Source organism: Pongo abelii, chromosome 22 (genome assembly GCF_028885655.2).
Source record: "Pongo abelii isolate AG06213 chromosome 22, NHGRI_mPonAbe1-v2.0_pri, whole genome shotgun sequence".
In the NCBI taxonomy this organism is placed as follows: domain Eukaryota; kingdom Metazoa; phylum Chordata; class Mammalia; order Primates; family Hominidae; genus Pongo; species Pongo abelii.
Window position 1 is genome coordinate 23,366,138 of NC_072007.2, and position 26,204 is coordinate 23,392,341.

Sequence of the window (26,204 nt, forward strand, 5' to 3'; positions counted from 1 at the left end):
AAAAATAAAAAGATGTGAGACTCTCCAGACAGGGAAGTAAAAATGGCTGTTTTGAGGATAGTCAATGAAATTCAAATATAGAGAAGTAATTCAGAAACTTATCGAAGAAATTTAACAAAGAGATAGAAGTAATTTAAAAAGGTGACAGAAACCTCAAAGCTGAAAAATGCAACTGATGAACTGAAAAATGCATGAGAGGGCCTCAACAGCAGAACTAATCTCAGCACAATAAACTCCATATATGACAAATCCACAGCTAACATCATAATCAATGGGGAAAAGTTAAAAGCTCTTCTTCTAAGATCTGGAACAAGTGTGGCTACTTTTACCACTTTTATTCATCACAGTACTAGAAGTCCTAGCTAGAGAAATTAGATAGGAGAATGCAATAAAAGGCATCCAAATTGGAAATAAAAGGAAGTCAAATTGTCTCTGTTTGTAGGTGACACAATCATATACATATGCAGAACCCCAAAGATTCCACAAAATACCTACTAGAAATAATAAATTTCATAAAGTTGCAAGATACAATATCAATATATAAAAATGAGTAGCACACCCATGTACAAATAGTGAAACACCTAAGAAAGAAATCAAGAAACCTATTTCATTGCAGTAGTTACCCAATGCCCCCCAAAAAAGATACCTAGAGATAAGCTTAACAAAAAGGTGAAAGATCCCACAATTAAAACTATAAAACACAGACGGAAGATATTAAAGCAGACACAAGTAAATGTAAAGATATCCCATGTCCAAGCACTAGAAGAATATTGTTAAAGTATCTGTATCACCCTATGTGATCTACAGAATCAATGGAATCCATGTTAAATTAGGAAAGAGATTCTTCATAGATACAGGGAAAAAAAACGGCGAGGTATGGTGGCTCACGCTTGTAATCCCAGCACTTTGGGAGGCCAAAGCGCCTGGATCACGAGGTCAGGAATTTGAGACCAGCCTGAACAACATGGTGCAACCCCGTCTCTACTACGTACACAAAAACTAGCCGGGCATGGTGGCGCATGCCTGTAATCCCAGCTACTCAGGAGGCTGAGGCAGGAGAATCGCTTGAACTCAGGAAGCAGTGCTTTCGGTGAGCCGAGATCGCGCCAGTGCACTCCAGCCTGGGCGACAGAACGAGACTCCGTCTCAAAAAAAAAAAAATCCTAAAATTCACATGGAAATGCAAAATACCTCAGATAGACAAAATAATCTTGAATAAAAAGAAAAAAGCTGGAGGCATCACACTACTTGATTTCAAAATATACCACAAATCTAGTAACCAAAACAGCATGGTAGTGGCAAAAGAAAAAAAATAGGTAGGGGACAGACAGAGAGAGAGAGACAGAGATACATAGACGAATGACAGACAGACATAGACAAATGAAACAGAACAGAGAACTCAAAAATAAATTCAAGCTTTTACAGTCAACTCTTTTAACAAAGGCACCAAAAACACACATTCGGGAAGGACAATCACTTCAATAAACTGTGCTAGGAAAACCCAACACCCACATGTACAAGAATACATCCAGGCTGTTACCTTACCGTCTACTGAAAATAAAGATTTAAATGTAGTACATGAAACTATGAAACTACTAGAGAAGAAAACATAGGAAAATGCCTCGTGAAATTGGTTAGGACAAGGGATTTTCAAATACACATCAAAAACACAAGCAACAAAAATCAAAAATAGACAAAATGCAATTGCATTAAACTTAAACGCTTCTGCAAAGTAGAGAAAGCAGTCAATAGAATGAAGAAGCAATCCAGAGAATGGAAGAAAGTATTTGCAAACTATGCATCAGGCAAGGGGTTAATACAACACAAAATATATAATACAACACAAAATATATAAAGAACAAAAACTTTGTCCCCCACCTTCTTTTCTCAACCACTTTTGGCCCCCTCCCTCTCGCCACCCTTTTTCTTCCTCCATCTACCCCAAAACTTTTTTCCCACTATTTTTCCCCACTGTCATTTCACAAAGCCTTCTCTACTCTCCTGCTCACCCCCCTTTCGCCATCCATCTAACCCAAAAACTTTTCCCCCCTCACTGGACACCCTTTTTCTCCCTTCTGCTCTCATTCCCCTTTTGTTCCTCCATCTACCCAAAACTTTTCCCTCGTCTTTTCCCAAAGCCTTCTCCCCATTCCTGCTGCTCACCACCTGCTTTTCCAACCTCCATCTACCCAAAAACTGTTTTCCTCATCGTCTTTTCCCCCACTCCTCCTTGCCACCCTTTCCCTTTTCCATCTACACAAAAACATCTCCCCACTGTCTTTTCACAAAGCCTTCTCCCCACTCCTGCTCACCACTCTTTCTTCCTCCACCTACCCCCTCAAATTTCCCCACCGTCTTTTCACTAAGCCTTCCCCCTTCCCACTTGCCCTCTTCTTTCCTCTATGCTTACCATCCTCCTTTTGCCCTCCATCTACCCCAAAACTATTTTCCCCATCGTCTTTTTCCCGACTCTCTTTCCCTCCTCCCTCTCGTCACCCTCTTTTCTCCTCCCACTTGCCACCCTCTTTTCCCCCTGCATCTACCCACATTTTACCCACCGTCTGTCTTTTCTTTCCCCATCTGTCTTTTCTGCCTACCATCTTTTCACAAAACCTTGTCTCCCTCCGACTCGCCATCCTCTTTTTCCTTCTCCCGCTTGCCACCCTCTTTTTCCCTCTCCCGCTTGCCAGCCTCTTTTCCACCTCCATGTACCGAAAAACTTTTCTCTCCCCACTGTCTTTTCCTCACGGTCTTTTGGCAAAACCTTGTCTCCCTCTGCTTGCCACCCTCTTTTGTCCCTCCTGCTCACCACCCTCTTTACCTCCTCCATCTACCCAAAAACTTTCTTCCTCACTGTCTTTCCCCCCTCACCATCTCTTCGCAAAGCCTTCTCCTGCTCACCACCCTCTTTTCCCCATTCCTGCCCCTCCTCTTACGTGCCACCTTTCTGTCGCCCTCCATCTACCCCAAAATTATTTTTCCATTGTCGTTTTCCCAATCCTCCTTCCTCTCCCGCTTGCCACACTTTCTCTCCTCCATCTACGCAAAAACTTCTCCCCCAGTTTTTTCTCCCCACTGTCTTTTCTTCCCACCGACTGTTTGCAAAACCTTCTCCTTCCTCCTACTCACCACCCTTTTTTCTTCTCCTGATCACCATCTTTTTCCTCCATCTACTGAAAAAAAATATTTCGCCACCAGCTTGTCCCCATCCACTTTTCACAAAATTTTCTCTCCCTCCTGCTCACCACCTTCTCTCTCTTCCCCCTCCCTCTCTGCACCCTGTCTTTCTTCTTCCCACGTGCCACCCTTTTCCACCTCCATCTACCCAAAATCTTTTTACACATCTTTTCTTTCCCCACTGTCTTTCTGTTCTCCTCACCGTGTTTCTCCCCACCGTCTTTTTGCAAACCTTCTTTCCTTCCTACTTGCCCCCATTTTCCCTCCTCACCACCCTCTCTTTCCTCTTTTCTCCTCCTACATGCCACCCTTTTTTACCCCCCAGCTACCCAAAAACTTTTTTTCAACCATCTTTTCCCCACCGTCTTTTTGCAATGCCTTCTCCTGCTCGCCATCATCCTCTTTTCCCTTTGCCGCTAACCACCCTCTTTCTCCCTCCATCTACCCAAAAACTATTTACCCTCTCCTACCACTCCAGCCGAGCTGCCGTCTCTGTCGCCAGCACCCACCACAGCGAGGCGAGCCATGGTGCCACACGCTCCAGCCTCCAGTTGTGGCAAGTGACTACCCCTTCTCCTGGTCCTCTAAGCCTGGCACAGAGCAGCTGCGCAAGCAGCCACACAAGAGCCTAGAATGGCCTGATGCCCCCTCTGCATGCTTTATATATGAGGTTATGCAAATGCGGTTCCTGGACTACATATTCTGATTGGATGAAACAAACCTCTAGGCCTATTCTGATTGGACTTTATTTTCATGCTGTGATTGGTTGTCCTAAGACTTGCTCTCATCCAATCAGAATCGAAGCTGGGAGCTCAGCTTAGAGAACAAGAAGTGGGAGCCACATACCCCGAGCTGGAGGCTTGAGCCTGTGGCACGTAGGCTCGCCTTGCTGCGGTTGGTGGAGGTGACGGAGGTTGCAGCTTGGCCAGCATGGTAGAAAGGTGGCAGGGTATGTGAGCTATCCAGGGATGCACTACCCTGGATAGGAGCACTATCAAGGTCACATTGCCAGTGGGGGTATCGGGGGCATGGGTTGGCGGAGTTGGCGGGGGCTATACTGCCTGGTGGTGGGGGTGGTTGTGTGTGCTACAGGGGGCTGACCGCCAGCTGGGGGGAGGGTTGGGGTGCTGTCAGTTCCTGCACTGTCATGGCAGGGGGGCAGGTTGGGGGCACTATCTGGGCTGTCACTACCCCCAGCAAGGGCTGGTTGGGGGCACTATCCCTGGCTGCACTGCTGGGGGCAGTGGGGCAGTTTGGGGGCACTATCAGGTTTACATGCCCTGTGGTATGCCAGTAGGGGGGCACAATTGGGGGTTTCACTGCCCTGCTGCTTCTGGCAACGGGCTACGGAGGTGGCAGCGATAGCTGTGGCCTCCAAGGAAGGGGCCGTCCTCCTCTTCCCAGACTCTAGATTCTAGAGGGCAACCTCTGTTTGCTCGTCCTGGAGCATGGCAGACGCACAATGTTTCTTTGGGAATCCTGAGCAAGGTAAGGCCCCCACACCTGCCATGGTTGCCGGGCCTGCACCCTCTCACTGTGTTGCAGAGACAATGTGGGACCTCTGGGCGTGGAGTAGCGGGCACCATGGGGGAACAGGGCCCTGTCAGTGGAGGCATCAGAAACAGGAACTGGCACTTGGTTGGAGAGAGCTGGCTGGGTCTGAGTTTCTGCTTCTCCTGCTCACCAAGGAGTGCAGCCAGGGTGGGCCCAGCAGTTCCTGGCCAGCTGGACCTAACCAGGGGCTGGTTTCAGCAAAGGCAGTCACACCGACCCCAGGTCCCAGTTGTGCCTTTGCTGAAACCAGCCCCTGCCACCCAGTGGACAGCATGACAAGGTGAGCCTCTAACACTACCCACTCCCTGCATCCTGTTCTAGGCACATCTGGCTTTTACCACCCAGATGCTTTGAGCCAGGAGATGGAGGATTCATCTGTTGCACACTGGAGGCTGGAGCCTGCAGATGGCATGGTTCTGTGGCTTGCCTTGCTGCAGTTGATGGCAGAGACAGAGACTGCAGCTTGACCGGAGTGGTGGAGAGGTAGGAAGAGTGTCTGCAGGGGCCAGGTGGTAGGAGGCTTGTAGGGTGGGCTGGTGCATTGAGGGCAACAGCAGCCGTGGTCTTGTTGGTGTTGGCGTTAGTGGGGCAGCAGCAGCAAGACTGGGATCTGGAAAGTGGGAGTGGGAATGCTGTGGAGTCTACCGGGCCCAGCCTGGCCTGAAGTGGGGAGGCAGCTGCGGGTGCTGTACCGCAGTCTTAGGTGGCAGCAGTGGAGGCCCAGCCAGGGCAAGGAGGAGTCCTCCTTCTCCGGCAGAATCTGGAGGTGCCCTCCTCCTGCTGGTGCCTGGGCCAGGTGTGAGTGGCAACATTGTCTTATTCTTAACAAAATTCAGGGGGTGACTATTGGTGTATCTTTTAGCTTGATTTTGTTGTGAAAAGTCTTGAAATTTTTTCAAATTTCATAAATCAGGAGGGGAAATAAGGTATCATAATAGGCTTTCTAATTCCCACACCTGTTCTTCTTCCTTTCTTTCAGTCTGTTTTTTCTTCTTCTAATCATCATCTTCTTGTTCCTCTTCATTTTCTTATGCTGCTGCTTCTATGTCTTGTTTATATTCTTGTTTCTCCTTCTCTTGTTTTCATTATCCTAAGCAATGGCCTTAACAACCAACAAACCAAAACTGAGTTAAACATAAACTGGCTGTCACCGAGTTGTATTTTTAAAATAATCAGTCCATTACTATGCTTTAGAGATGAGGAAAAACATTGATAGCATAATTATTTGGTTACTTGAATAGCTATGCTTTCATGATCCTGTTAATGTGTTGTAAATAGTTATTCAAGGAATCAAAAATGAAACATCAAATAAAATATTGCTAGCAAACAGCCATTTCATCTCTCTCACATAGTCTGGAGGTATGCAAGAGTCAGGGGGGTAATTAGTTCCAATTTATGAGATTAAGTGAACTGTATTCCTTTCATTTTATTTCTCTGCCACCATTTTCAAGAGTATTGTCACCTGCATGAGCAAATCTGGTCCATCACATCTTTGCAACGGGAAAAGGAAGGGAGGATCATGTGTATAATGTTTTAAGGCCAAGGTTCACAACCAAAACAAAGTCTCTATTAGCTTTTGCCTTCAAGAACCTGCAGTGTTGAGCCCTTTTTTATTTCTGGTATTATTACCTTTGGTATGAAATCTTTTTTTTAGTGATTACTCTGGAAGTTTATGCATTTTATTGACTACTTTAAAGAAACAATCTATATTGTATCATTTTTCAAGCCCACAGAAATGCATAAGGTCTATAATTTTGACACCTTTTATTTTTAAGGTTATGAGCATGTAAAATACTGTTGATATGTGTAAGGATATGTAAAAATGTCACTAGATAGCTTATGTTGAAGAGATAGTGTCTAAATTTTTGTCCAGAGTGGATTGGTTGCAGTTTCTTAGGTGTGTTTCTCAATACATTGCCTCAATGTTTTAAAGGATATAGAAATATTAATACTATTTAACTTCATATAGTTCTTTGTAGGTTGTTTAATATTTCTACAGACTGAAGCTATCACAGCCTCCATTAATATTGAGTAATATTAATAAAATTTGGGATATATAGCGTTAGAATCCAAAAAATCCAGAGGAAAATTGTTAAATTATATAGCTGTAGAGCAGGAAATGAAACCCAGGTTCCAAGTTCTAAGGGGGCCATGAGCTACCATACAAGTGCATCAGTGACTGGGCATAGAGTCAGCAGAATTACAGGATGGTTAAAAGAGAGAGCTGTGGAGTCTAATACCATGAGAACATAAAATTTTAAACTGCATGGTGCCTCAGTTTATCTATCTTTACAATAGTAAAGATAGTACTATGTTTTTCTTTTTCTTCTTAGTTGTCTGAATTACTTTTCTTGTCTGTCTTGTTGCCACTCTCGATGCCCACATGAGAAGACCTGAGATAATTTCTGACAGCCTGAGACTCCATGGGAAAAACAGAAGGTGCTGCAGACCCCCTTTTAGGAGAAACCTCTCTTTTCCTCATGGAATCCCAAGAACTGTAAGCAGACAGGTCCCTCTGAAATCTAAGGCTCTACTGTTTTGCCTTGCATTACCTGATCTTTTTCGATTTGGGTGGGCATAAGAAATTAGTAGTGAGGAGAGATGCAAAGAAAATTGTGCATGTGAAGATGTGTTTATGGTTAGAAATGTTATGAAGAAATGTTACATGAGAGAGGATCTTGTATGGCAAATTCTTGTCCTAAAGTAGAATGACTAATTATTTAGGAAATAGGGAAAGACAGGACAAGTCAGAAAGTTCAAGCATGTCATAGAGAGTCTCCCTCTGTCATCCATGTTGGAGTGCGGTGGCATGATCTTGACTCGCTGCAACCTCCACCTCCCAGGTTCAAGCCATTCTCTTCCCTCAGCCTCCTCAGTAGCTGGATTACAGGTATCTGCCACTACGCCCAGGTAATTTTTTGTGTTTTTAGTAGAGAGAGTTCACCATGTTGGCCAGGCTCGTTTCAATCTCCTGACCTCAAGTGATTCAAACAGCCTCGGCCTCCCAAAGTGCTAGGATCCCAGGTGTGAGCCACCATGCCTAGCCTTATCTATGATTTTATTTCGACTTTCTTTCTCTTTCCCTTAGTCTAGTTAAAGCTTGTCAATTTTGATTTTTTTTTCAAATCCCCCAGCTCTTTGTTCCATTGACTGTATTTTTTTTGTATTTTGTATTTTTTTGTTTCTATTTGTAAAATTTCTGTTCTAATCTTTCGGATATTCTTTCTACTAATTTTAACATTTGATTTTTTTGTTTTTCTCATTACTTTAGGTGTACTGTCAGGTTGGCTATTTGAGATCTTTTTACTTCTCTGATGTAGGCATTTATAGCTATGCACTTTTCCTCTTACAACTGCTTTTGCTGCATCCCACAGGTTTTGTTATGTTGTGTTTCTATTTTTATTTATTTCAATAAATTTTTAATTTTTTTATTTCTTTATTCATTGTTCATGAACATGTATTTTAATTTCCATATGTTTGTACAGTTTTTAAAGTTCCTCCTGTTATTGATTTCTCGTACTATTCCACTATGATCAGAAAAGATGCTTGATATGAATTCAGTTTTTGAAAATGTGCTGTGACTTGTTATTTGGCCTAACACATAGTCTGTCCTGGAGAATAATCCATGTACTACTCAGTAGAATGTGCATTGTGCAGTTGCAGAGTGGAAAGCTGCGTAAATGTTAGGTCCATTCAGTAGAGATTACAGTTTAACTGATGATTTTTTGTCGTCTGGATGATCTGTTCATTGATGATAGTGGGGTGTTGATTATAGTTGAGTGGTGAGGTACTCTATTATTGTATTGCAGTCCATCTGCCCTTTAAGGTCTGTTAATATTTGCTTCTGTGTTTAGGTGCTTGAGTGTTGGTTGCATTTGCACTTATAATTGTGATACTGCTGTATTGATTTCTTTCTCATTATATAATTATCTTTCTATTTTATCTAATATAAGTCTAGCTAGTCTTGCTCTTTTGTTTCCATTTGTGTGGGATATCTTTTACCATCCCTTCATTTTCAGTCTATGTATGTCTTTATAGGTGAACTGAGTTTCTTGTAGGCAGTATATAGTTAGATCTTGTCTTTAAATCCATTCAGCCACTCTGTCTTAATTGGAGAATTTAATTCATTTATATTCAAGGTTATTACTAACAGGTAAAAACATACTACTGCCACTTTTACTTGTTTTCTGGTCGTTTTGCTACTCTCTTTTTTCTTTTGTTATTTGTCTCTTCATTTTTTCCTGTTTCTCTTCTCTCTCTCCTTCTTTCTTCCTTTCCTCCCTCCTTCCTTTTCTTCCTGTCTGTATTTATAGTGAGATAATTTTCTCTGGGAATGTGATTTAATTCCTTGCTTTTTAGGTGTCTATTATTTGTAGGGTGTCTATTACTGAATTTTGTTTCCTGGTTAACATGAGTCTAAAGAATATCGTTGTAACAAGTGATTTTAAACTGAAGAAAACTTAACTTTGATTGCAAAGAACAAAAAAGAGAGAAACAAAAAGCTATAAACATTTACCCCGTAACTCTATCCCCCGCAACACACACATACATTTTGACATTTGGATCTCTTAAATATCTTTTTATATTGCCTCACAATTTAAAAATTGTTGGGTTATTATTATTTTAATAATTTTGTATTTCAGCCTTTTGTTATTGTTAATTGCTATTTGCACCATTGTTCAATAATGTCTTAATTTGTTCTAATAAATATATATATACACACACAAATTTCTTTATTTTATTTTATTTTATTTTATTATTATTATTATTATTATTATACTTTAGGTTTTATGGTACATGTGCGCAATGTGCAGGTAAGTTACATATGTATACATGTGCCATGCTGGTGCGCTGCACCCACTAACTCGTCATCTAGCATTAGGTATATCTCCCAATGCTATCCCTCCCCCCTCCCCCCACCCCACAACAGTCCCCGAAGTGTGATGTTCCCCTTCCTGTGTCCATGTGTTCTCATTGTTCAATTCCCACCTATGAGTGAGAATACGCGGTGTTTGGTTTAATGGCATGGGCATTTTCTTCACCATTCTTTTTCCAGCCTCTAGTTCCTATTGCCTAGCGAATAGAACACTTACACTAAATGCTTGTCAGATGAGTAAAAGAGCTCTTTACAGTGAGTAGATCTTAGCACATTGCTATATGTAATTTGATTTGAAATAATTTTCCAATAATTTAACTCATTTTGTTCTTTTTTAAACTTCTATTTTTAGATTGGGGTACATGTGTAAGATATGCAGGTTTGTTACATAAGTAAACGTGCATTATGGGGGTTGATTGTACAGATTATTTCATCACCCAGGTATTAATATTAAGCCTAGTATCCGTTAGTTATGTTTCCTGCTTCTCTCCCTCCCCCAACCCTCCATTCTCTGATAGGCCCCAGTGTGTGTTGTTCCTCTCTCTGTGTCCGTGTTCTCATCAATTAGCTTCCACTTAAAAGTGAGAACATGCAGTATTTGGTTTTCTGTTCCTGCTTTAGTTTGCTTAGAATAATGACCTCCAACTCCGTCCATGTCCCTGCAAAGGACATTATCTCATTTTTTTGTGGCTGCATGATATTCCATGATGTATATGTACCACATTTTCTTTATCCAGTCTATCATTGATGGGCATTTGGATTAATTCCATGTATTTGCTATTGTGAATAGTGCTGCGAGGAGCATACGCATGTGTCTTTGCAATAGAACAATTTATTTATTTATTTATTTATTTATTTACTTATTTTTTTGCGATGGAGTCTCACTCTGTCACCCAGGCTGGAGTGCAGTGGTGCGATCTCAGCTCACTGCAAGCTCTGCTTTCTGGGTTCACACCATTCTCCTGCCTCAGCCTCCCGAGTAGCTGGGACTACAGGTGCCTGCCACCACGCCCAGCTAATTTTTTGTATTTTTAGTAGAGACGGGGTTTCACCGTGGTCTCAATCTCCTGACCTTGTGATCTGCTCACCCCAGCCTCCCAAAGTGCTAGGATTACAGGTGTGAGCCACCATGCCCAGCCTGCAATAGAACAGTTTATAATCCTTTAGGCATATACCCATTAATGGGATTGCTGTGTTGAATGGTAATTCTGTCTTTAGGTCTTTGAGGAATTACCACACTGTCTTCCACAATGGCTGAACTAATTTACACTCCCACCAACCGTGTAAAGTGTTCCCTTTTCCCCACAATCTCACCAGCATCTGCTTTTTCACTGTTTAGTAATAGCCATTCTTACTGGCATGAGTTGGTGTCTTATTGTTTTGATTTGCATTTCTGTAATGATCAGCGATGTTGAACTTTTTTAATATGCTTGTTGACACATGTATGTCATCTTTTGAGAAGTGTCTGTTCATGTGCTTTGCCCACTTTTTAATGGCCTTGTTTTTTCTTGTAAATTTGGTTAAGTCCCTTGTAGATGCTGGATGTTAGACTTTTGTCAAATGCATATTTTGCCAAAATTTTATCCCATTCTGTAGGTGTCTGTCTGTTCTGATGATAGTTTATTTTTTCCTTTTGCTGTGCAGAAGCTCTTTAATTTAGTTAGATCCCATTTGTCAGTTTTTGCTTTTGTCGCAATTGCTTTTGGTGTTTTCATCTAGAAATCTTTGCCCATGCCTATGTTCTGAATGGTATAGCTGAGGTGGTCTTCCAAGATTTTTACAGTCCACAAACCCCACTGCCCAAGGAAATCAGAGATGACATAAACAAATATGAAAAACATTCCATATTCACAGATAAGAAGAATCAATATTGTTAAAATGGCCATACAGCCTAAAACAATTTATACACTCAATGCTATTCCCATTATACTACTACTGACATTCTTCTCAGAACTAGAAAAATCTGTTTTAAAATTCATATGGAACCATGAAAGAACCCAAATAGCAAAGGCAATCCTAAGCAAAAAGAACAAAGCTGGAGGCATCACAGTACCCAACTTCAAACTATACTACAGGACTACAGTAAGCCAGACAGCATGGTATTTGTACAAGAACAGACACATAAACCAGTGGAACAGAATAGAGAACTCGGTACTAAGACCATACATCTACAAACATCTGATCTTTGACAAACCAGACGAAACCAAGCAATGGGGAAAGGTCTCCCTATTAAATAATCGATGCTGGGATAAGAGGATAGCCATATAGAAAATTGAAACTGATGCCTTCTTTACTTCATATACAAAAAATTGACTCAAGATGAATTAAAGATTTAAATGTAAATTTAACTCAGTTTGATATTGTTTCTTGTGCATAAAAAATTTAATACCTCTTCAATTTGCTAATCCATTTGCTTGTATTTGTGATTATACTTCTATTGATCCAATTTCAGAAAAATTATTCTGTGTTCAATAAAGGCAATAAGATGGATGGATGATTTAGTTCATACCTTCGTTTTCCCTGTTTCGAGGTCACTGTCCTATACTATCTGATGTTCACTGTCTGAAGACCATTGATATGTATATTTTATCAAAAATTTCTTAGTTTATTTAAGGCAAGAGTACAAACCTAGTCGTTATTATGCCATGTGTCTGGAATAAGTTCCAGTGTTATAAAAACACATGAATTCTAATGTGAATACCAGCCAAAGTGGATTTCACAGGAAAAACAGTACAAAAGAGAAAGAGAAACATTTTATAATGATTTAAAATAATTGATTCATTTAAAAGACAAAACAATATGAAATGCATATGCTCTTAATAATATAACTTCAAATTATGTAAAGTAAAATTTTATATAGCTAAAAAAGAACAGCCAAATTCATAATCTAAAGATTTCAAGTGGGGTTTATACCAGGGATGCAGGGATGGTTTAACGTACACAAGTCATAAATGTGATACACCACATAAACATAATTAAAAACAAAAATTATATGATCATCTCAATAGACACAGAAAAAGCATTTGGCAAAATTCAGAATCCCTTTATGGTTAAAATTCTCAGCAAAATTGGCGTAGAAGGGGCATACCTCAAGGTGATACAAACCATCCATAACAAACCCACAGCCAACATCATACTGAACAGGGCAAAGTTTAAAAGCATTCCCCCTGAGAATATGATGCCCACTCACCACATCTATTAACCATAGTTCTGGAAGTCCTAGCCAGAGTAGTCAGACAAAAGAAAGAAAGAAAGGGCATCCAAGTCAGTAAAGAGGAGGTCAAACTGTCACCGATTTCCAATGATGTAATTGTATATCTAGATAACTCTAAAGACTCATCTAAAGAGCTCCTAGATCTGATAAATTCAGTTAAGTTTCAGGACACAAAAAATCAATATACACAAATCATTAGTACTGCTATACACCAACAACAACCAAGCTGAGAATCAAATCAAGAACTTAATCCCTTTTACAACAACTGCAAACTGCAACTGTATCTCTTAGGAACATACCAACCCAAGGAGGTGAAAGATCTCTTCAAGGAAAACTACAAAACACTGCTGAAAGATACCACAACAGAAACAAATAGATAATACATCTCATGCTAATGGATGGGTAGAATCAGTATTGTGAAAATGACCATACTGTCCAAAGCAATATACAGATTCAATGCAATTCTCATCAAAATACCATCATCATTCTTCACAAAATTAGAAAAAACAATCCTAAAATTCATATAGAACCAAAAAAAGAGCCTGCCTAGCCAAAGCAAGACCAAACAAAAATAATATATCTGGATGTATCACATTACCCAACTTCAAACAATTTTACAAGGCTGTCCTTACCAAAACAACATGGTACTGATATGAAAATAGGTACATAGACCAATGAAACAGAATAGAGAACCCAGAAATGAAATCAAACACTTAGCAGCCAACTGATCTTCAACAAAGCAAATAAAAAAGTTTGGAAAAGACACCCTATTCAACAAATGGTAATGGAATATTTGGAAAGCCATATGAAGAAGAATGAAACTGAATTCTCATCTCTCATGTTATACAAAAATCAACTCAAGTTGGATCAAAGACTTAAATCTAAGATCATAAACCATAAAAATTCTACAAGATAACATTGGAAAAAACATTGAAAACATCGGCTTGGTTCTTCATGACCAAGAAACCAAAATCAAACACAACAAAAACAAAGATAAATAGATTGAACATAATTAGACTAAAAAGCTTCTGCCCAGCAAAAGAAATAATCAGCAAACAGACAACACGTAGAGTAGGAGAAAATCTTTGCAATCTATACATCCGACAAAAACTCGTATCCGGAATCTACAAGTAACTCAAACAAATCAGCAAGACAAAAAAAAATTCCATCAAAAGGTGGGCTAAGGACATGAATAGAAAATTCTTGAAAGAAGATGTACAAATGGTCAACAAATATGTGAAAAAACGCTCAGCAGCACTAATTAACAGGGAAATGCAAATTAAAAACACAATGAGATATCACCTTATTCTTGCAAGAATGGCCATACTTTAAAAATCAAAATATAATAGATATTGACATGGATGTGGTGAAAAGGGAACACTTTTGCATTAATGGTGGGAATGTAAACTAGTATAACCACTGTGGAGAACAATATGGAGATTTCTTAGAGAACTAAAAGTAGAACCTCCATTTGATCCAGCAATCCCACTACTGGGTATCTACCTAGAGGAAAAGATGTCATTATATGAAGAAGACATGCACATGCATGTTTACAGCAGCACAGTTTGCAATTGTAAAAATACGGAACCAATCTCAATATCCATCAACCAATGAATAGACACAGAAAATGTGGCATGGTACTACCCAGCCATAGAAAGAAATAAAATAATAGGCCAGGCACAGTAGCTCATGCCTGTAATCCCAGCACTTTGGGAGACCGAAGCAAGTGGATCATCTGAGGTCCGGAGTTCAAGACCAGCCCAGTCAACATGGTGAAACCCCGTCTCTACTAAACATACAATAATTAGCTGGGCGTGGTGGCAGTCACGTGTGAGACCAGCTACTCGGGAGGCTGAGGCAGGAGAATCACTTGAACCTGGGAGGCGGAGGTTGCAGTGAGCCGAGATCGTGCCATTGTGCTCCAGCTTGGGCAACAAGAGTGAAACTTTGTCTCCAAAAAAGAAAAGAAAAGAAAAAAAAAATATGAAATAATGGCATTTGCAGCAACCTGAATGGAGTTGGAGATTATTATTCTAAGTGAGGTAACTCCGGAGTAGAAAATCAAACTTTACATATTCTTACTTATAAATGGGAGCTAAGCTATGGGGACACAAAATCCTAATAATGATGTAATGGACTTTGGGGACTTGAAGGGAAGGGTGGTAGGAGGGTGAAGGAGACCACACATTGTGTACAGTGTTCACTGCTTGGGTGATGGGTGCATCAAAATCTCAGAAACCATTACTAAATAACTTACCATGTAACTAAAAACCACCTCTTCCCCTAAAAACTATTAAAATAAAGACAATTTAACACCTTTCCATCACTACTTGATCAAATGAATAAGATATCAGTATGAAAAAAGAAGAGTTAAAAAATAAAACAAATAAATATTTGACATTTATAACCAATTGACAAAATATGTATATTTTCCAATCGGTAAATGTTACCAAACATTTAACAAGATAGAATATATGATGAGTTATACATCGTCTCAATATATTTGAACTTTTTATATCATAGAAAGTACATTCTCTGATCACAAGCATACTGTTAGAAATAAAAATCAGATACTTAGAAAAACACAAGCTATCTGGGAAACAAACCATACAGCTCTGTACATTCTGTAACTAATGTTGTTTTAAAAATTCCTTATATTGGGTGGGTGTGTGTGTGTGTGTGTGTGTGTGTGTGTGTGTGTGTTCTGTTATTAGACTTACCATGTGTCAAACAATATATTAATCTTTCACAGAACAAATTTTTCTTTGTATTTTTATCCGTCCTTAATTTCTACTTTTATATTTGCTGTTGCCATTCTTCTTCTTCCTTTAGTTTTAATGTAATCTGCTTTTGTAGCTTATTGTGGGTGTTTAGATAATTGATTTTGCATTATCTTTTTTAGGATCAATACACAAGACTATAAATGTTTTTAAATACTACTATGTTTGCATCCCACAAATTGTGATATATAGTAGTATCATTATTTTTCAGTATGAAAGGTTTTCCAACTTCCCTGTGAATTTTTTCTTTGATTCAAGTACAACTTTAAGAGAATGACTTGAAGGAACACAACGTCTGCGTCTTTTAAGGAAAAAGATAATGTTACAGTTGGGGACTTTTGATACATAGTAATTATTGGTATTATTAAGTCAACTTTTCTGTAAATCAGAAATTATGCCAAAATGAAAATTTTAAATTAAGTAAGGCTTTTACTCTATTACAAAAACACTTATATCAGGAACTCAAGGATAATACAGCTTTAAAAAACTTCTGTAAACATGTCATATTAAAAGATTAAAGAAGGAAGATTATACAGTTACCTCCACAGTTTTAGAAAAATACACTAAAAAATAAATATTTACTCCAAATTTTAATAATAATTCTTAGAAACCATAAGATTGAAAGTTCTTGTTTGGATAGAGCACATCTATGAGAAATATATTGTATATTATGTTTAAAGCAAAACATTAGAAAGGTATCTTTTATTTGGGAAACTAGGATGCCTGTTATAATTAATTTTATATGCAAAATTTGAGATGATTTTTCAATAAAATAAGAGCAATAAAATTAGAAAATATATAAAAGAGTGACTATCAAGCAGAAGGAATCTAGATTCTTATGTATTGCAGAAGTCATAATGATATGCTTAAGATAAAAAGAACTAGGCCAGGCGCGGTGGCTCAAGCCTGTAATCCCAGCACTTTGGGAGGCTGAGGCTGGTGGATCATGAGGTCATGAGTTCAAGACCAGTCTGGCCAAGATAGTGAAACATTGTTTCTACTAAAAATACAAAAATTAGCCGGGCATGATTTTGGGTGCTTGTAATCCCAGCTACTCAGGAGGCTGAGGCAGAGAACTGCTTGGACCCGGGAGGCAGAGGTTGCAGTGAGCCGAAATGGCGCCACTGCACTCCAGCCTGGGTGATGGAGCCAGACTCTGTCTCAAAAAAAAAAACAAAAAAAACAAAAACTAATAAGAATGTATAAAACATGGTTAATTGTAAGGTCAGCATAAAACAAATAACATCTTTCTTATACATTATCAAAAGAAAAATGAAAGTTATATAAGAAATTCATTTTACAGAGGAAATTTATGTTTACATGCAAATTGCCTAGGAAGAAATGAGCAATAAATACATTAGAATATAATCTATTAAAATTTACTGAACTATGTAAAAGAAAAAAAATTAGAGAAATGCTTTTAATACATGGCATAAGTCAATATTTAAAGACCTCAGTTTTTTCCAGTCTCTCTGTCTTTTCTTTTTTTTTTTGAGACGGGGTCTCTTATTGCCAGGCTAGCATGCAGTGGCGTGATCTCAGCTCACTGCAACCTCTGCCTCCCGGGTTCAAGCCATTCTCGTGCCTCCTCCTCCCAAGTAGCTGGGACTACAGGCACGTGCCACCACACCCAGCTAATTTTTGTATTTTTAGTAGAGACAGTGTTCTACCATTTGGCCAGGATTGTTTCAAACTTCTGACCTCAAGTGGTGATCCACCTGCCTCAGCCTCCCAAATTGCTGGGATCATAGGCATGAGCCTCCATGCCTGGCCTTTACTATTAATTCACAGCAATATCAGTCTGTTCCATCTAGGATATTTTTTGAAACCTAATAATTTCTTTCTAAAGCTTATATGGAAGACTAGATGGGTGGAAGTGGGAATTACAAAGAAACATTTAAAAACAGTAAAATGTTTTACCAATTTAAGGATCCCTGCCTATACTTATAAAAATATGATATTTATCTAAACATATGATAACCATGTTAATTCAAACCAGACAATAATGATGGAATAGCAAAATTAAATAATGAAAGAGGAAGACTAAATATACGTACTATAGTTCAGATTTTGTAAAATTTGGTCTTTCTTTTTTTTTTCTCTCTTTTTTTTTTTTGAGACGGAGTCTCACTGTGTCGCCCAGGGTAAGGTACAGTGGTGCGATCTTGGCTCACTGCAAGCTCCACCCCCTGGGTTCACGCCATTCTCCTGCCTCAGCCTCCCAAGCAGCTGGGATTACAGGTGCCCACCACCACGCCTGGCTAATTTTTTGTATTTTTAGTAGAGATGAGGTTTCATGGTGTTAGCCAGGATGGTCTCGAACTCCTGACCTCATGATCCACCTGCCTTGGCCTCCCAAAGTGCTGGGATTACAGGCGTGAGCCACTGCACCTGGCCAAATTTGGTCTTTCACATCAATGATATTATTCAATATTATTTATACCACACAGATGTAAATGCTGTATTATGCTGAAATATTTAAGCATTTGTTTTTGTGCCCCCAGTCAAATGATGTTGAATAATAAGTAAATTTTAAGCGCCAACAGGAATAGAAAGACAATTGGAAAATTAGGTATATGAAAATAATATTTTTTGAAAACCTCTTTTGTGTTTTTATTCTGTTAAAATTTTAGTATGTTGGTGCAAGATAAATCTAAGAGATTACCATAGAATAGTAAATATGTGCTATAGACCTTAATGGTTTTCTAAATGCAAAAGTTTATTATATGGTTTAAGTCTGTATTGATTCAGAAAAAAATGCATTATTTTTATATTTACTTTCCCTGCTGAGTCATTTGGCCTTCTTTTTAGAAATGTATATGGGTTATTCACATTATATCAACCACATGTATAGACAATTGAAGAAAGCTATAAACAAAAAAAAAATTGCTCTGATCCTCACATAATTTATATTCTAGAAACAAAAGATACAATTTAATAAACAAGTCAGATAATATGCACTTTATGACAGGCGACATTATCCATGTCAAAGGTTCATAAACAATCCCCTGGATATGACCACAGCATGCCAATATATGAATTGTGGAAATATCATAATGTCGTAACTGAGCGAGTTGTAGAGAAACGCCACACTATGAGACCAATTCAGGAGTCCTTTATTAGCCGGCAACCGAGAGACCGCTAGTGCTCAAAATTCTCTTGGCCCTGGAGAAGGGGGCTAGATTTTCTTTATTACTTTGGTTTAGAAAGGGGAGGGGGAGCTTAGCTGAAGCCATCTTACAGAAGTAAAACAGGCAAAAAAGTTAAAAGGACAAATGGTTACGGGAAAACAAACAGTTCCAGGTGCAGGGGCTTTAAATCTATCACAAGGTGATAGACGTGGGGCCTTTGGGTGCTATCAACCGGACACAAATGCGGGGGCTTTGGGTACTATCAACTGGGCGAATTCCTGGGAACTGCGGATGTAGCTTGCCACAGTATCTTATCAGTTAATTGTGTTCTTTGATGTGCTGGGAGTCAGCTTGCACAAGTTAAGTCCTTGAGGAAGGGGGGTGGGTAAGAGGCTGCAAGTGAAGGAGCCAAAATGGAGTTTGTCTGGCTCTCTCAGCTAAGGGAGAGTCAATTCAGGTTAAAACAAGGTAGGATATCACAATAAGACCTTCCGTGTGAAGAAGAATTGAAAGGAATCCTGGGCTCAAACGAATATGTAAAAAGTTTTTATAGAATGTTAAGCAGCAAATGATTGTGATTTGAAATAACAGGTTATAGGTGGGAATGGAAAGAGTAAATAGACTAAGGAAACATTTGAGAGAAACATACTTTCTGATGTTGTATTTATGCTGCAAGGGAACAGAGAAAATGTATAAATGATTATTTTTCAAATTTTTGGCTTAAAAATTTGTTAATCCAGTGCCTGATACAGGGGATATTAGTTAACACTAACTGCTTTGGTTGCCAGGTAAAGAAACTCTACTTTTCAGGAAAAGGCAGGAGTCAATGAGCTATGATCCACGGCCAAATTGATCTTGCCATCTGTTTTTGTAAATCAAGTTTAATTGCAACACAGCCATATCCATCATTGGGGCTTAATAGTTGCACCCAAACCTTATGTTTCATAAAACCTAAAATATTTGCAATCTAGCCCTTTACAGAAGATGCTTACTGACCTTGGGCTAAAACAGAACAGTAAAATTCATCAGTGTTCAGTGTGTTTTCAGGTGTTTAGACAGTGTTACCCGGACTCTGCCTCTGCAGCTTTCAGTTCTGCCTCAGCATCGGCTCCTGCTTCAGAAGGGTCAGAAGGTGCTTCACTGAGACAGCAACATTACCCTATCCATTTAGAATCCAGAGGGAGTAAACTTTGTCCAAAAATTTTAGCTAAGTTCATGGAAGTCACTGTCTGTACTGAGGTCTGGATTTCATGGCATCTGTTGAGTTACAGGTGGAATAAAGTCATTTGGACTGAGGATTTGGAGTCTTCAAAGGAAAATCATGGTACTATTATTACCCACACCTGATGTCCAGCCTATTGAGAACATAGGAGAAGCATAAGGTCTTGAAAGAGAAAAAAATATTTAATTTTAGTCGTAATGAGTTAAAAAGATACAGTAATTAAAAAAATGAATACTCATGCAGAACATATGAGCTAGATAAAGTTTTGGTCTTTGGAGAATTTTATCTATATTGACTATTGTCTCTCACAATGCTGCTGTGAAATACATATCTCCATTTTTCAGATGAGAAAATTGAGGGAAACTGCAGATATTCAGAAATAATAACAATCAACTAATACTATTTATTTACTATTTGCTAAATAATTTCCTAAATAAATTTTTAAAGTAATTATCTTTCCTGGCAATGCATAATTATTGAGAAATCGCTGTTATAAGCATCAAATGCCTAGCTATGTACAAAAAGACAAAGTTTCTGCCATTTGGGAAATCATGCTACTATGACATAATAGTAAACAGGTAGAAAAAGTTGACTTTCAATACTTAAATACCATCAGCAAAGTATGATGGGAGGCCTTCATTTTAAATGAATGCTGTATGTTTAGCCTAACTCCCTCTAAACATAACTGATACATAAATTGATACCATACTAGATATTTCTGTTTTTGAGTTTCAGCATAATTTTGAGTGGAGAAAAGATATACATATATCTTTATCTGCAGTGAGATGCTCCTCCTATGTAAAGAAAATTGAAATAGAATTGTGGTGTTTCAGAAAAGCAAGATTAAATTTCTTTTGTTTAATAAATGTAAATTATTTACTTATTGAAGGTAGGTAAGGGGAAGATCATGATCACAGTTAATTATTGAGCCCTTGAAAAATACCAAATAGTCTTCACTTAAATCATCTTTAGATTAACTGGCATTATTATAAACCTATTTTACCAGCATAGAAATTCTTGTGGTCACCTGTCCGTTAATGCACCATATGCCGTGTAGGCAGGATTTGAACCCAGGAGATACAGCTAGAGCAGCATGCTTCTACTCACTACACCATGATGCCTCCATAGAACTCCGTGGTTTTCATTGGTGCTGCTTGTTCTCTTGTCTAGTGTGAAAACATCTTAGACTTTGCAGTTGACTCAGAGAAGTAGAAAGGAAATTGCAGCCCCTTTCCTGATAATATTAGGGATAGGAAAGTGACTGCAAACATTGAACACAATTTTAGGAGTAAGAAATGCTTGGACTCACTGTTTCCTGAATCACGTAGTGCAGAATATGAATTCAGGCATTGGCTGACTTTGTCCTCCAACTGTATAAACAAGGCGGTAGACTCCAGGAGGGAATCTGAGATAAGTTTTTAAATTTTTTTTAATTATTAGTTTTGTAACCTGTGACACCTGGAGGTGCAGTTTCTGTGGTCCTCTTTAACTCTAAACGGATTATGGAGCAAGTTGATAAATAGTCCATCACCTAGAAAACAGTTACGAAGAACAGGCCTCATCTGTGAAAGAAAACAAAAAACAACTTCATTAATGTCTATGTTTTTGGAAAGGAAATTCTCCCTGATGCTTTTCACAGTCATAGAAATCTCAGGCACAAAAAACGCCTTTTCATAAGTATTAGCATATACTTTTTTAAAAATAATTAGAATGTTTTAAATGTTACAAAGAAAATATAAGGAGACATAATAGTTACATTTCAATAATACATGTATGTACAAAGTAGTAAAAATCGTATGTTGTAATAGATGGGAATCGTATGTTGTAATAGATGGGAAATAGTAATTTGGTTCAAAGTATTTAGAGCATGTTCATTAATCTAGATTAATACATTGTATATTTAATTTAGATAGAAATAACATTTTTATTTTATAATTATATAAGAACATAGCTATTTTTCAAATTTATACATTATTTCCTTAGAATCTGAAACTAAAATTTGGTTTTAACTGTATTGTCACCTTAGTTTTTCTTTTTGGAGATATGTAGTTTAGGTCAGCTTAGTAATATTCAGAATTTACACGTGTGAAATTCAGCAGGATTTTAAGATATAGCGATGTTGTCAAGAAAGTATTAAATAAATGATAAATTAATGAAAATTAATGATAAAATAATACTAACAATAATCATGGAAAACATTGATCTTATTATCCTTGAAATACCAAAGAATTGGCACAATGATGGGATTTTTTTAGTTGAATGATCTAAATAATTGCTTCAGTCTTCTATTATATTTTCCCAAACGAGATTCTTAGGACTTTATGATGTGTGGTAGTTAAGAGTATACAGAATGGAAGAAATAACATCCAGTAAGTTGTTTGCTTAACACACTTACCACAGTTCTCACTTATAAGCTAATTTAAGCAATCTTTTTTAGGTATGCATGTTCTAAGCTAAATCTAACATGGTTTTATTTTCTGATCTCAAAGAAGATAAATCTTAATTCTACTGAAGATATTGTTATCAATATCACTGTCTCATAAGCTTGCTAATATTTAGATATTGTGATAGATAGATACATACATATATATTTGATAAAATATAGTAGACATACCTAGAAATAGAACTACCTTTTTTAATGAGGCTTTAGCTCATGGCAACTTGAGCACAAAGAAAGCATGACTGTAGTATCCATAGTAATAATATACAGGAGTGATCCTACTTCACTGAAGTACATTTATGAAAGGATAGCATTGTACCACAATAAAGGTCATAAATTATAATGATACTGGTGAAGGGATTTGTTGGAGAAAATAAGTAAAATGGTATTCAATATGTGAGAATCATTTAACACTCAAAATTTTATTTTTTTCACTAACTTCTACGAAACTTTTTATTGTTTTTTTCTGGGATTTGACTTCTCCATTTGGCGAATTTTGACAGGGGTTAACACCAAAGATCATCTTTCTGGAGGGCCATTTTACTAGAAAGCTTGAAGACAGCTGTGGTGGGATTTGCTTTATATTAAACCTAGTTTAGAGGAGAATGCAAAGTCCCCATGTATACTGTTAAAGCGGGGCATTTCAAAGTAATATCTTGTTTGGTTGCCACTTTGAACTGCTATATCTTTATATTGTTGAAGCAGTTTTTTTTCCCTCCACCATTAAAGGTATTAATTTTAAGTGCTTGAGAAGCACTTGTAACAAAGCACCTCTGCTCCTACTATCATTTATTTAGTTTTAGCTTTCAAAACATAGAGAAATAACTGTTGTTTTATTTTTATATAACGGCACTTTAAAATGTTTATTTTAATGCTGTTCCTAAACAATGTAAAGTCATCTCCATTGGAGATCTTTCTGCTTATTTCAAACGTCAAAAATTATCCATATGTGCTGAATAATTTTCACACTATATGAAAGCTTCAGGTTTTCCTTACAATTTTTCCCAATCTAGAATTTTGAATCTACATGGTTTAAGTAGTCCAGACCTTTGGTACCCAGATATAGATGAATTAATCATCAGTGACTAATATATATTTTATATAGTTTGAATTTTATTAATTTGTATAATGAAGGGAACTTCAGCCTGTTGTATTCCATGGGAAAACAATCATCTGATGTACAGTGTTTACTTCCCAGCTTTGCAACTATAGTGACTGGAAATGATAAAGTAGTTCCCAGAATTTCAGTGTTAATTACAGTGTAGAACATCATTGGGACCTTGTTTTAGAAAAGAAAAACTTTTCAGGATTTGTATTACATTGCCATCTACTTCAAATGCAGTTTAATTGTATAAGAAACACATTGTTTTTACAATTTTGATGTTGAGTATTTTCCTACTAAACTATATCAAAGATATTTAATGTTTTGAAAACATGTTTTTGTAAACATGTTTTGAAAGAAATAAATGATCTATTCTATTCTACTCTAATAAATACTTTAAAATTGTTTTAGATCTAGGATATTGTAGCTGTTATTGTGATACTCTGTCAGTTTTCCTCTTCGGGGCCTCCAAGAAAACTATTTCCTAGTTTATGAGGAAAACCATTTACAGCTTCATCACTCAATTAGGAATTGCCCTCAACCACAGGAAACTGCATAGTCAAGAGTATGCCCATTGTGGCAATGCATCCTGAGGTCCATTGTTGTCCTATGGTGGGGATATCAAAGTTGAACTGTTACAACTCAATTTGGAACAATGTGAAGGCTCATTTTAAGTCCAGAGCTGTTTATAGAATCAGCAGAATCCTCCATTGTCACCTTATTGTTTGGCAGCTTCCCCCTCTGTCTAATCCTGCATTTCTCACTTCTTTACAGGTGTGTATCTCAAGAGCACTCCACAACAAAGATTCTGCCTGCAATCCACCACTTCAAGGTCTGTTCCAGGAAACCTGTGTAACACAGTTATGCATAGAGTGGTCTTAGGAAGCTGACTTTAACATGAAAATTTAGAGTTGGATCTTTTGCTGACATATTGAATATTCGTAAGGGCATATGATACATTTGTCTACCACAAACATGTCATTTCAAAAAACCCTCAAAGTTGCCTTGTAGGACATCATTTTAAAACTAGTGTGTAGGAATATTTCTTTTTTTTTTTTTTTTTTTTCTTTTTTTTTTTTCTTTTATTGTAATTATTATTATTATTATTATTATTATTATACTTTAGGTTTTATGGTACATGTGCCCAATGTGCAGTAAGTTACATATGTATACATGTGCCATGCTGGTGCACTGCACCCACCAACTCGTCATCTAGCATTAGGTATATCTCCCAATGTTATCCCTCCCCCCTCCCCCCAACCCACAACAGTCCCTGAAGTGTGATGTTCCCCTTCCTGTGTCCATGTGTTCTCATTGTTCAATTCCCACCTATGAGTGAGAATATGCGGTGTTTGGTTTTTTGTTCTTGCGATAGTTTACTGAGAATGATGATTTCCAATTTCATCCATGTCCCTACAAAGGACATGAACTCATCATTTCTTATGGCTGCATAGTATTCCATGGTGTAGATGTGCCACATTTTCTTAATCCAGTCTATCATTGTCGGACATTTGGGTTGGTTCCAAGTCTTTGCTATTGTGAATAATGCCGCAATAAACATACGTGTGCATGTGTCTTTATAGCAGCATGATTTATAGTCCTTTGGGTATATACCCAGTAATGGGATGGCTGGGTCAAATGGAATTTCTAGTTCTAGATCCCTGAGGAATCGCCACACTGACTTCCACAAGGGTTGAACTAGTTTACAGTCCCACCAACAGTGTAAAAGTGTTCCTATTTCTCCACATCCTCTCCAGCACCTGTTGTTTCCTGACTTTTTAATGATCGCCATTCTAACTGGTGTGAGATGGTATCTCATTGTGGTTTTGATTTGCATTTCTCTGATGGCCAGTGATGGTGAGCATTTTTTCATGTGTCTTTTGGCTGCATAAATGTCTTCTTTTGAGAAGTGTCTGTTCATGTCCTTCGCCCACTTTTTGATGGGGTTGTTTGTTTTTTTCTTGTAAATTTGTTGGAGTTCATTGTAGATTCTGGATATTAGCCCTTTGTCAGATGAGTAGGTTGCGAAAATTTTCTCCCATTTTGTAGGTTGCCTGTTCACTCTGATGGTAGTTTCCTTTGCTGTGCAGAAGCTCTTTAGTTTAATTAGATCCCATTTGTCAATTTTGGCTTTTGTTGCCATTGCTTTTGGTGTTTTAGACATGAAGTCCTTGCCCATGCCTATGTCCTGAATGGTATTGCCTAGGTTTTCTTCTAGGGTTTTTATGGTTTTAGGTCTAACATTTAAGTCTTTAATCCATCTTGAATTGATTTTTGTATAAGGTGTAAGGAACGGATCCAGTTTCAGCTTTCTACATATGGCTAGCCAGTTTTCCCAGCACCATTTATTAAATAGGGAATCCTTTCCCCATTTCTTGTTTTTCTCAGGTTTGTCAAAGATCAGATGGTTGTAGATATGTGGCATTATTTCTGACGGCTCTGTTCTGTTCCATTGATCTATATCTCTGTTTTGGTACCAGTACCATGCTGTTTTGGTTACTGTAGCCTTGTAGTATAGTTTGAAGTCAGGTAGCGTGATGCCTCCAGCTTTGTTCTTTTGGCTTAGGATTGACTTGGCGATGCGGGCTCTCTTTTGGTTCCATATGAACTTTAAAGTAGTTTTTTCCAATTCTGTGAAGAAAGTCATTGGTAGCTTGATGGGGATGGCATTGAATCTGTAAATTACCTTGGGAAGGATGGCCATTTTC

General features: G+C 38.0%; 1 long non-coding RNA gene across 1 annotated transcript; it reads left to right on the plus strand.

Annotated features, from left to right (window-relative positions):
• Positions 1–3,988: 3,988 nt before the first annotated feature.
• LOC134760845 (uncharacterized) lies at positions 3,989–24,442 on the plus strand. The gene is made up of 3 exons (XR_010138849.1): positions 3,989–4,126; positions 5,053–5,214; positions 24,271–24,442. It is a non-coding gene; the product is annotated as an uncharacterized LOC134760845 (long non-coding RNA).
• The last annotated feature ends 1,762 nt before the right edge of the window (positions 24,443–26,204 follow it).